Source organism: Mizuhopecten yessoensis, unplaced genomic scaffold, assembly GCF_002113885.1.
Source record: "Mizuhopecten yessoensis strain PY_sf001 unplaced genomic scaffold, ASM211388v2 scaffold6971, whole genome shotgun sequence".
NCBI classification, from domain to species: domain Eukaryota; kingdom Metazoa; phylum Mollusca; class Bivalvia; order Pectinida; family Pectinidae; genus Mizuhopecten; species Mizuhopecten yessoensis.
In genome coordinates, this window is record NW_018406816.1 from 620,628 (window position 1) to 634,093 (window position 13,466).

The following is a 13,466-nucleotide window of genomic DNA, read 5'->3' on the forward strand; positions in this document are numbered from 1 at the left end:
GTTTTAGTTTGTTTTGGTTTTATTTCGTGTAACGTCCTGTTAACAGCTAAGGTAATTTAAGGACGTGCTTCTCTGTGTGTTACGTATATGGGCCGCGATGCCAAAATGGTAAAGGCGTCTGACATATTGCTGCCACTAGCCCTCCACCACTGGATCGAGGGGCAGTCGTCAGGTACTGGCCGTTGGTCGGTGGTTTTATCTCCGCTAACTCCTGTTTTCCTCCACCACAAAAACCTGGCACGTCCTTTAATGACCATTATTGTTTATAGGATATAAAACAAAAACATAACAAACCAAAAGTGCTATGAATGCGTGCATGTGTGCCGGAGGCGCTGATCTGATGCCGACTTGATAGTGCTATATCACTGAAATATCATGCCGAAGGTACCTAGCACAGCCTTCCGCCCGGTCACATTATACTGACAACGGTTTAACAAGTTGTGGCCATTTTCCTAAATGCTAAATGCTTAGCAGGGAATAACAACTATCATCATGAAGGACTTTGGAATGTCCCGGCATGGGGACAGAACACATTGCCTTCCTCACCTTCGGCAAACGTTCATCATGGAAGCGAAAGTGTCTCAAAAGTAGAGGACACCAAAGCAAACCCCAAATTATGCAGGTGTTTCTCTCATAAGTCGTCATTCGCGATACGTGCAGTTGGTAACAGCAGGTGTATTCTTTTTCACGATCCCCGACCTGCAGGGGTGACACGTATGAATAAAGAAATACCGACAGAAAAAAAGACAAAGTTACTTAAATCAAATAATGATGCGTCTGTAAGATTGAAAGAATTAATTGTGCATATCAACAATCATGGTGGGGATTAGCAATCGAAGACATGCTGACGACAATACGATAGATCTCTACTGCAAATAGGTAATATCATACTGGCTTCTAAAACAGCAAGGAAAAAGCCAGGAAAATTAAACGGAACCTGAACAATTACCTCGGTCAAAGAGACACAAAAGGTGCTGGGCTAAGGAGAAGTCGCAATCACCTATGGGGAACCTTTATAGTTACCGTATGGATACAGCAAGTAATTTCAGCAAGTATTCCAATGTTGTAGCGTCGACTTTATTCATAAAATGATGTTTGAAAAGGGAACCTAAAAAGTCATTGCGTTGCTCTTAATACCAGACGAAGTTATCAGAGAGTTCATCGTGCAAATATACATCGCGCAACTCACTAGCGCAAGCTCGGATGCGGCGCTGTCCAACGGTATTATAAGTGATTCGGTCGGATTCAATATTACTGGGTCGTAACTTACCATGCGAAATAATTTTAACTCCATATTATTCAATACTGGTTCCCTACCATACCATGTAACGAAGTTACAATCTCACAGGACCCATTTTTAAACATGCAATTTCCCAATTTTGTAATTATCAGCAAATTGCTTGGAAAGAACAATTAAGTTATATGCTTTTAGTAAAACGTCTGCCATATACGCATCGCGGGACGCCATTGATGCATCTAGTGTTTTTTGTTTTCAATCATGGGAACCTAATAGCCAAAATGATAGGAACAACATATGACACGCACCAGAAAATAAAATACCAGAAATTCGTCAAAAGAACACTGTGTGGGGAAACAAACCGTTGTCTTGCTTCATTTATCTTTGCTTATTTATGCCATGCTGTATTTTATGACGCATCTCTGGTTAGATGGGTAATACAGGTATAGCACCTTTTACTATAAGTGATACACGCAATAACAAATACTTGTAGTAAGCCGTTAAATGGATGACATTAAAGCATGCAAATACATAGGCCTACATATATAGACATATTTTAGCTTGCAGATGTTTGACACATTGCCACAGAGAGAAATGTAAGGGAAGATGAGAAGGAGAAGGAGAGGGAAAGGTAGGGGGAGGAGAAGAGAAAAAGTAGAAGGAGAAAAAGTAGAAGAGGAAGGTGGAGCAGCAGGAGGAAGAGAAAGACAAGTATGTATGTTAGGGGTACAGTTAAAATAGAACTTGAAAGATATAGTGTGTATGAAGAAATGGCGAAACTTCATGCTGTGTAGATAACATGTAGAAATGGTCCAAGGCTATATATAGATGTTTAGACCGGACAAATCCATTAAAACATTATCGTAGGTGATGTTTATGACATACCAACCCTCATCTGTATTTGAGGGATCCGATGGCGCAGACGATGACTTATTTGCCTTTCTACAAAGGCAACCGGAAATCGATTCCCGTAAAAGGTTACCAGGTTACCTTCCCAACTACATTGTACGTGGGTTTTCTCCAGGTACTCCTGTTTCCTTCGACATTAATACCCTGTGCACATCAGTGCCAACAATAGAAAAATATAGTTTGATAAAACTTGTTCTATCTTTTTTTAATATCGTAATTATAAAGATCATATCTTTGTGTCAGTTTGCCTATTTCTTATCTGTGCTTGAAAGAAAATAGATAAATCAATATTTCTCATCAGTTCTCATTGTCGTAAAACCCCTTCAACATACGTTTCTGATATGCCTTTCATAATATTGGCAATAACAGATACCTGTTGAGTAAGTTTAAAATAGCATTTGAATGAAAGGCGATCTTACCCTGGCGCTTTACAACCATTGATCTCTAGCATGTATCTTATATTGCAAAAGATAAAACAAGATCATGCCGTTTGATTGACTGCCCAGCGTTGTTGTTTTATATTTCCTGTAGGCCTACTTCACCTTAATCTTTACATTGGTCTGACTTCTGTAACCGGAATCTAATCTCGGCGTGTAGTCTACTACTTGTGTTCTGGTTTGCTTCCCAATTGGTTTATTGCATTGGATAAATATATCAATAAATGCGCAGATCTTGTAGATGGTGAAAACCGACAACTGTGTCCACTAAGTTTCCACAAAGAACGTCTTTTGTTCAATTTCATGACTTTACAATTCGATTGGATACTAAATCATCTATAAGGCCGACAGTTCGTCGAATAAAAAGATTACTTCACGACATAAGGATGTAGTGTTGTTGAGTAAGAATGAAATATTACGAGGAATTAGCAAATCGTTTTCTCACGCTTTATCCTACTTTCTTCTCTATTAAGTCGGTGTTCGACGGATATAATTTCCCACAAGAAGTTACAGCTATAGAATAGCCGGAAGAACCCAATAAAGATTCACTTAAATGGCTCGGTTTCTTTTAATTACACTCAAAGATATAATGTCAAAGTCGTTTGATATATCAATATTGTCGTGCTCATCAATCTTAAAGACTTAATTATGTATGCTTAATAAGTATTGTAAGTTAAATGAAGATAAAGGTTTGTGTGCAAGAGATCGGTATCTCTCACTTACGTGGTGTGGTGTATATCGAAAGTTTATTTCAAGCCTCATATTACAAGTCAAAACTATAAGGCTAACACACAGAGTAGCGTATACAGGTACATTGCAATCTAACATTATTAATAATAATAATAATAATATGCAACATTTGATATAGCGCCCTATCTAGCTAACATAAGCCACTCTAAAGCGTTTTACAGTACACAGATATACATATACATATATTTTAATCAATACACTATTGGGGATTTCGCAGGAGCTGCCTTATCAGGCGCTAACTACTAGTCCTATGCCACCTGGCTAATATCTCCCTTTGTGTTTATACCTGCGTGTGTGCTGGAGATGTATTGTGTTCTGTTTGTAGTGGGACCGTGCTTCCAACGGTATCATTTATAGTGCCACCTCACTTGAATGCTACAGCACAGATACCGCAACACCCACCCCAGACCATTTTATACTCCACCTGGGTTGTTGGAGTTGTGTGGGCAGGAGAAAACACTTTCTCTAATATTCCATGCGTACGGCGACTTCAGGGATCGAACCCCGGCCGCCTGCTTGGAATGCCGGAGTGTTAACCACTCGACCAATCCGCCTATTGAAAGTATACACCGGAAATGAAATCGAGCGATTGGTCCACCGTTACATTAAACATAACAATTATAGACATATAACTGACCCATTTTATTATGTCATACGATCATGAAATATATATGGTATTACGCATGTGTAATAAAAGCTTAAGGTTCTGCGATTTGTCAAAACCATATCCCTACGCAACTAAAGGTACTACTTTTATTTACTATTCCTCGTGATACATTTAATGTTATTTTAAATGAATTCGTAATTTTAATTTCTAATTATTATTTGTGTTGTATTCATATTGAATTTATTAAACTCGTTCAATAACTTAAATATGACAGGGACACTCATGAAAGATCGTCTATGAAATTGTTTTTTTTGAAACTTGCAGACTCGAACTCCTTTTTTTATCAGTTTTGTCATTTGATTGCGTTTAGTGAAAAAGAACATTGATCATCGTAAGCTTATATTCATTTAAGAAAACTTTTAATCCACCGGGTAAAGCATATTTAGGTTAAATGATATTAAAGTTATAGTGTTAAATTATCGTGACAATACTATTATTTTACATGTATTACGTATGCAAACATATAATTGAATTGTACCTATCTCCTTCTTTGTGTTCACTTCCTTATTTCTGATGATACAAAAGTACGCACCTAAATACTGTACATCGTGATTTTGTTCATCTTTTCACTTTTCCGCCATTTGGATTATTTAAACATATTGCATTTTGTCAAATTCATCCTCTTGTTTTTTGGCGTCCCGACGAAAAAATCAAAACGGGAGGGAACATTTTCTATTTGACAGTAATATACTGAAAATTTCTAAGATAATTCTACTCCGGTAGTTGAAATTACAGTTTAATTTGAAATTGGCGCAATTGCATTCACTTTCATGCCTGCTATTTTATTTACATCTGTTTTGTGCTGCACCGTTTTTTACGGAAACTCTAACCGAAGCTATGCATTTATAATGAATGTATATTTGATGATATGGAATGTTGATGCATCGAGAAAATATTTCTATATTTCTATATTCCTCAAGAGAAATTGAAATATTCCAGAAATTGCATAGTTTTATTCAAATATTTGTTTGGCTTCTATAATTCTTTTACATGGAAATGTATAAATCCCTGTTAGAACGGCAATAACTCTTAATAAAATATATGTATGGAATGCATTATTCACTTTTAACAAATATGAATTCTGAACACTTCAAAATGACGTTTGCTGTTTTAACGGATTGCAATGAACGTAATGATAACAATATTGATCTTGAAAGTTGATCTATTGTATATTACTTGTCTTCAATTTAAGGATAATGTATATTTGACATAGCAAACATGCAATTTGGTTACAGTTACTTGGTATTAGTAATAAATAACATTTAGATTCTAAGGTCCAACATATTTTACCTGTATTTTATTGTGGTATTTTTTTTTTTTTTTTATAAAACATGCATATTACGAAAAGGACATCTTTATCCTCAACATACAAGGTATACATGTATTGTATGTATGCTGTTAATATTTTAATAAATTAAATTGAATGATTTTAAAATCAAGAAAATGCACTTTGGTTTCGTTTGTTAGAACAACATGAACCTACCTCCTCTATTCAGCCTTAAAAATATAACTACATAGCATATATAACAATATATAGTATGTATAACAGTTACTTTAAGTCCGTAGTATGGAATCACATGTTTGAAATTTATTGTCAAAGCAAAAAGAAAAAACCACACCAACCCCCCCCNTAGTGATTCTTAAGGTCAATAGAAAGAAGACACTGTCTGAAATATTCCAAAACATATGTAGAATACATTATACATTTTATTTATATAAAAACAATATTTATTATATTGATACTTTGATAAAGTTAGATAAAAACGTAAATAATAAAATGATTTAATTGTCTTTTGGTTTCTTGTTTGTCTGAAAGTACATGCAGCCTGTCTCCTTTAAAAATCTTAAAAGTGTAACTACCCATTAGAGTACAATAAGATCAACAGGTGAGGAAAAGTACGCTACACACAGAACATCAACCACAACAAAACACTAATTAGAATTTTAATAGATATGGTTAGGATACACACGAGCCTCGTATTTTTACAGAAGAAAACTGGATTTGATAAACCAGCACTGGTTTAATGTGTCTCATATCGGGCTTGAAAAGTTTGACGAGAGTTTCAGCACCAATTACACCTGGTGATTGCTGCTGTTAATAGTAGTAACGAAACCATTTTCAGAGTGCCAAGATGGGATTTATTTTTGTAAAAAAATCAATAGTCAAGCAAGGCATAGTACAACTCCCTATATACCACAACAAGAGGATACGGAAATGTGTGTGAACAAAGCCATGATTCGAACTCGGAGTAAAGATTAACATTGTGAACATTGAGAAAGTTCTAGGAGTATAAGACCATGTGCTCCGCAAGGGTTAGCGTCTTCTGCTTCATCGATGGCAACCGCTTTCAAAAACTAAGTCAAGTTAAATAGACGTGACGTCCTCAAAATTTCGATTAAGACATTGACAACGAAATTGCAAGGCATAGTCATGAACATATAATAAAATAATCGATATTTATAACGAACAAGGAAGCAAAATAGTTCCCATATCATGATGGCAACCATAAGACTTGCCCATAGTCTTCACCAACCTGCATATCTTATGGCAGGCCAAGGTCGCCTAGCTGGTCAGCTTGCTTTATTTGTAGCAAAAGTAGCAATGTTAATTTCACCAGATTTAAAAGGAGAGATAATTCAGGAACACTGACAGTATTGATTAATTTTGACTAATCAAGACTGAAATGGTATATTGAGTATACCTCGTAGACTACAGAAATCACACTGTCAGGTCACTAAATACATTGTAATGCTGAGACCCTTGTTTTTAGCACACCTGTAACCTATATGTATTTATACAAGCATGTATATGAAGACGAATTCAGAAATAAATAGTTTTCCCGTTAATATTTGATATTTATCACGGAAAACGTGCCAGCCCCTATATATTGAACCAAAACCTTATGTGTGTAGTTAGATTTGCAGCTATCAAGAAAGGGAAAGCTTATGAGAGGAAAATTAAACTCGTCAAGCTTATCATACTGCTTAGTATTAGTGTTCATATTAAGCGGCTGATATAAAGGAGTCTGCAGTGTATTTGATTTAACATTTAGGGGGATATATATGATCGACGTTGACCGTAACTCAATAATCATGTTTGCTTATATGGAAAATGTTCAGAATTCTAGCCAACGTTTATAGCTTAATTTTATCAGCACCATCAACTCCATTAAGCGGAACCAAGTAGTTTCTGTTATTTTGTTTAAAGATATCTACAATCACGGACACAATCTAGTGTAACTGTTGTTGACTTTCTCCTTTTTCATGAAACAGAAAAATTGATTTCACATCAAATAAATACATCACAAAAATGCACATTATACAGAAAATATTTTGCCACCTTCGTATCTTATCTTGGTGCAAAAGTACAATTGCATGTCTTCTGCACAATTATCTTATAGATTTAGATGCATCATTGAAAGCTTCCGAATTCCAAAACGTCATCCCTGGAGCATTTGAATGTTAAAATATCACATTGACATCTTCTTATGAGTGCTGGTCAGTGATAGTACAACTCGACCTGAAACTGACAAGCAAACGTCAAATAATAGCTTCGAATACAGTTAATGATAGCAGATCCCGAAATGACATGCCATGCTTCCATTGATCTCTTCAAGTAAAACTATGTTCACATGTTATGCCCGTTCAATAGCCGCACCACTGGAGCTTTTATTGATTCCAAGCGCCTATTGTTTATACATAATTACTATTTAGGTCCAACTCTTATATTTATCAACACATACATAACGATTTTTATACTAATGAACATCACAAGGGACATGCCATTCTAAGAAAGCGTTTTGATAGAGATATCTAGAATAAAGCGATTCTCGTTGTTTTCCGGCAAAAATCCGCTGTTCCTTGCGATTTTTAATTATCACTGGTCATGTCGCGGCAAACAACGAGGGCGGAGAGTTTAAGTAATCAGCTTTTCAAGTGTAGTGGAAAATTGAAACGACCTTCCAATTCTCCAAAGATCCACTTGAGACCTAATGTCTTCCGTTCCTTGTCGTAATGACATTATGCCCCCTCAGGTCTTTTAACAGCCTACTGATCCCCTGAACTTCAAAATTTCCAAGTGACCTACTGACCTTTTTAAAGTCTCGTACAGACCACCTGCCTTCCATGGGTTTCATAACAACTCACCGACTCTTGTAGGCCTCAAATGACCTGCTGTCTTCCTACAAGACTCATAACGTAACTGTCGTTATTTTGTCATAGCGACCGAAATGTACTACTGTTTTTGAAGCTTTTTCTCTCTTGCAATACATTCATTCATTTCGTGTTTATGAACATATTTTGTGAGTAGACTAGCATGAGATCGGTAAAACTGGCCTAACTTACGATAAAGCTTCAGACTGTAAAGAGTGCGGATTGTCAAAACCACGTTGTTCACAATAAAATAAATAAAACTTCGTCAATGTTGATCAACAGTATTCTGTACTTGCTGAGAGTCTGTTTAGTGATTCGTACACCAAAACTGACGACAGTGCAAACCGGAAAATTGGTCACAAAGCGTGGTCATGTATAAAAGAGTTCCATAGTTAAAATCACAACCTAGGACAGCTTCATGTTTTTACAGGAGCCAGTATGGTTTTCAAAGTCGATCGAGAGATTGTAAGAACAAAACGATAATTGCTGTTGATTACATCGCATTGAGGAGGCGACATATGTCACATTTGGCTTTGATGAATCAGTGTGTTACATGTACCTGTTTGAGTGTGTTTTTCATTTGAAGGATCATCTATGCGTAGGCTCAATTACAGTAATTTGTTATAGACTTGCGCACTTTCATTTCCGCATTGTATATTACACGGTCGGTTATTAATAAAATCAACGGCTGCTAGTGCTTTGTCAAAACAGTAAATTTCATTCCAAATATATGAACCAGCATAACTCGAATACTCAGATAACTCGAAGTTTTCCCACGTCGAGATGGCGAAGTTCGACTGTATGTTTAAAAAGCATACATTAATAAAATTTATCAGAAAAAACATCAAAAGTCCTTGTGATGGTTAAATATATAAAAAAAAGATTGACATCGGTTTCTGAGTACATTGTACCTCCCTAATACTGACACCTCTTTAGAGGTTCATCTGGGGAATAGTTTTTTTTTGTATTGTGTTGTTGTCTTGTCAGCATCAATACACATTTCGCCTTAAGAACCACTTAAGAGGTGAAAGAACTAGGGAAATGACATTGTTGCCAATATTTGTTTATATAAATACTTATATATTTCTATTTTTATCGCTTAAGTTGATTTAATTAGGTGATAAATTTAGCTGGCTTTTAGACAATTGAATAAAGTGCAAAGCAGTTCGTGAAGACTAAAACCCAAGACAAACTCAATTCATAACTCAATGAAAAAGGACAACAACACATTTTTTACTAGTTGAACCTCATTATATTTACCAGTTGAACCTCATTACATGATGTAAGATTTGTGATTTGATTGATAGTGTGAAAACGGCTTAAACACAAAGCAAAGAGACATTTGTAATTTTATCGGTCATAAAATTTATTAAAACACAATAATACCATTTTATTTTGAAATGACTACACTCTGTAGCATTTAAGATATCCATACATTTCAAATTGACCTTTTTACCAATACTCCCTAACGACATAACGTGGTTGACACTTCTATTGGACGATCAGGCCCCGGGGTGGTCCGTACCATTGTAGCTAGAATCCATTCCAGCACGGTTTACACGAGATATGAGTTGAAGAAAATAGTACCTGTTGTACAAGAAAGTTGTAAAGTTATAAGACAATGCCCATTTCTCTAATGATACTAGACGCTTTTACTAGATTTCACCTATTTGTTTATCCATTTTCACATGACTTTGCTGTGTGGAATGATACCAGCACATAATTGTACTATGTGCTGTCCACCAGCATCATTGTAATTGCCACTTTTTGTACAATCTAGTTTTTTGTAACAACAATTTTCAAAAAATTAATAAGGACATGCAAATATCAATATATATATAACATACATGTTTTATCATTACTTCAATTCAATATGATGTGTGTAAACTGTTTAAACTGTAAGGAGAGGGCGCTGATAGGCTTTGCCTGTTGCCCAATTCCTTTGTATCTAAGATCTGAACAATAAATATTCTGAAATGAAAAAAAATGTACATATCTCTTTTCGCTGTATTTCAAACATGTTGACCTAGATTAGCATTATTTTGTTCCGTAGTATCATTGATGAGTTATAAATGGACAAAAAGCTACCATATGTTGCTGTCAAAGTATTTGCCTGGTTTGGCATTCTTCATCGATATACTAGATTTATATATAAAGATGCTTGCCTACTTCATGTGCCTGACTACATTACGCGATGCAAGTTTATAAATGATAAGATCTCTTTAGAAACAAGTCAAAAACACGCAACCGCTCATCCATAAATCACTATTCCGTCTTTACGTATTGCAGAGTTACCTTCTCTTCTGAGCAGGTATTGATTGTTACGTCATTGGTTTGTGTGAGTAAATTGCGTCGTTTTCTCAAAAATTGATGACGTTACTCTCACAAACCAATGACGTAACAATCAATACCTGCTCACAAGAGAAGATAACTCTTACGGAATATTAGATTACACAACATTTCCTAATTTTCTCATTGGTCGGATCAGCAGCACGGGGAGGTTGGTGATTCGATGTTTCTATTTTTAGAAACGGCAGGTAAATGAGTACTTTATGACGTAATTTTAATTGTCATGCCACAATGCTGTCTGCTTAATGCGGTACTTTGCTACTGATAATTTTCATATGTTCCTTCATGTTTAATTTTTAAAACATCATTTAGTACCGTATCAAAGCAACTAAATACTTTTATTTCGGTCAATATGAGGTTATCGTCTCGGTCAATATCACTTTCTCAGGTCTATATAACCACAAAAAATCACCTCACCAAAAAGTCCATAATTTATAGATATTGATCAAAATAACGATGTATAAAACTACTAGAAATTCTGGTACTTCGAATAGGACTTTTCTAAAAATCTTCAGACATTATTCGGAAATTAGTCATTTTGGCATTATCGGATCACAGATACTGCAATATGTGTGAACAGTGTAGTGTTACATAGCATTGAAAATGTTCCAAAGAGGCATTTTAAATAAAACTTGAATCAGAGGGACCGTGTCCAATACTGCATAATCAAATGTTAGATACAAAATACAAGCATTTATATTTAACATCGCATATTTAAAACCATAAACATGAGTACTGTAGTGCTATTCTTGCGCCAATAAATCGATACAAATAAGAAATAACATGGATAAACAGCATGCTGGTAGATTCAAAGCAAGTTAAGAAATGCCAAGCAAATATCACAGGATAATTTAAAAAGTAAAAACAAGGTACAAAAGCAAAGCAGCACATAAGTTATCACAGACGGGTAGCATTGGAAGTTAAATTTATAAACTGGAGGTAAATAATGAATACTAGTATGTTACACAAGTATTACTATCTGAGGGTTAAAGCACTATGACAGTGTAATATACATACATGCTAATATAGCAAAGGTGTAAAATTTGCCTGGATATACACTTATATAGTGTGATTTAAAATAGGGACAATGATGTTAATTTTAACTAAAAAACAATTTGGGAGCTAGAAGCATTTTATTTACAATATGCTGCGTGATATTTGGAGTTAAGATTATATACAATCATAAAGCACATACAAGGATCCTAGTCATAAGTGAAAAATGAAAAATAAACGGCAGGTTTATAGTGTACATTTGTAAGGGGCCTGCAGAACGTTCCATATTTTTCCGCACTTAAAGGTCGTTTGACAGGCTGTTCTTCACACGGGCCGCCTCAAATCTGAAGGATCTCTTTCCGTAGCCCTCTCTCTATACCCTTGGTATGCTGGCAGTCTGTTTTTGTCTGAACTTATAAAATAAGAAGAATTGAGTTTGATTTGAAAACTTATTTTGCCAAAACTTTTGCCTGTTCACATGTAAGAAATCGAGGTGTTTTTTTTCAATAATGTTTTTAAAGTTGATGAATAATCGATTTCAATAAATCTGATTGCCCTTCCAGGATATTTTACATTTTCCTGTTGTTGATAACAGTACAAAAGTGCCAGGCCAGTGGACATTAATTAAAATTTGATAAGATGAAAGATTTAAAAATAGTGAGTTTGGCCTTCTTGGATAAAACATGTACCAATTCTTTTCAACACACATAATTGTTTCGAGGTCTTCCTTCAACTGTTGGATAATAACTGTCACAGGTTTACACAAACAGTTGCAACCTTTGCTGGTTCATTGAAACTATTGCTGGTTATAAACCGAATAAGTATAAATCTATAAAATATTGTGTTAATGTGATGGCAAATCGAGACATGCATGTCCACGTACTCAATTCGATAATTATTGTATTTACATAGACCGATATCCTGTTTTTAATGTCGGTCAAACATTAAAACAACATCATTTGGTTTTATACTTGCCAGTACATTATTATATACGTTGGTAGAACATACAACCTTACAAGTGGCCAGCGTCATGGATACTATCCACAGTCGTCCAAACATCCCTCAAGTGGTCCGAACGTCACGAAAATCCTGGACAATATGGCTTCACTGTTAGGAGAAAGCGAGTAATAATCTTGATATATAAGGATTCGTCCTCTTCCCTAAAAGATTCTATAATCGATCGGTATAAACAGATGTCTCTCATTTGAAACACCTCAACCAATTCATTACGGCCAACCATTCGGAACCTCTCGGCAGGCTTTATTGCCTTGTAAGAAGACCTTTCGGAATCGGGCGAGGTATTCCGAGTGTATGATTATTTATATCATTAGGAATCAGTAAAGGTACTCATATAAAAGCATCTGTGCGAAGTCCCGCCAGCAAAATCATTACAGCCAAAAAACAAAACAACAAAAAAAACCAGGTTTAACGGTCACATATATAGTTTCTTCAAGATAATTAATTGCAACATCTTGAATATTTCATATTCAATTTATAATTTTTTCTAAACCAAATTTCGGCATTCGTTTATCAATTAAAATAAGGGTGATTTCCAAAGTAGAATATCGTTTCTACTCAAAAGACACACTGTTAAGCGGCTAGATTTTATTGTATGCCGATGTTGTAGATGAAACATATTTTATTTCATGAACTGTTCTCACATAAAAAAATGAAGTCTGATCTTTATTTCATTACTATATTGTTAGAACACAAGGTCCGACTTCAATATCACATTTAACATTTCCTTCTTAATATACAGAAGACATTTTCTGACATTCAAGGACAATTGTGACATTTGGGTTAAGTTATTAAATGAAACGCCTCATGTAGGAAAAATGAGAAAAAGACACGTGGTATGATGTTATTAGACTAATAAACCATATTTAATGCAAAGGCTCTGTTGTTCAAAACCTTGACAAAGCTGCCACAGATCATTTTGAATTAGTAATTATGTTTTTTCTTGTATACTGTT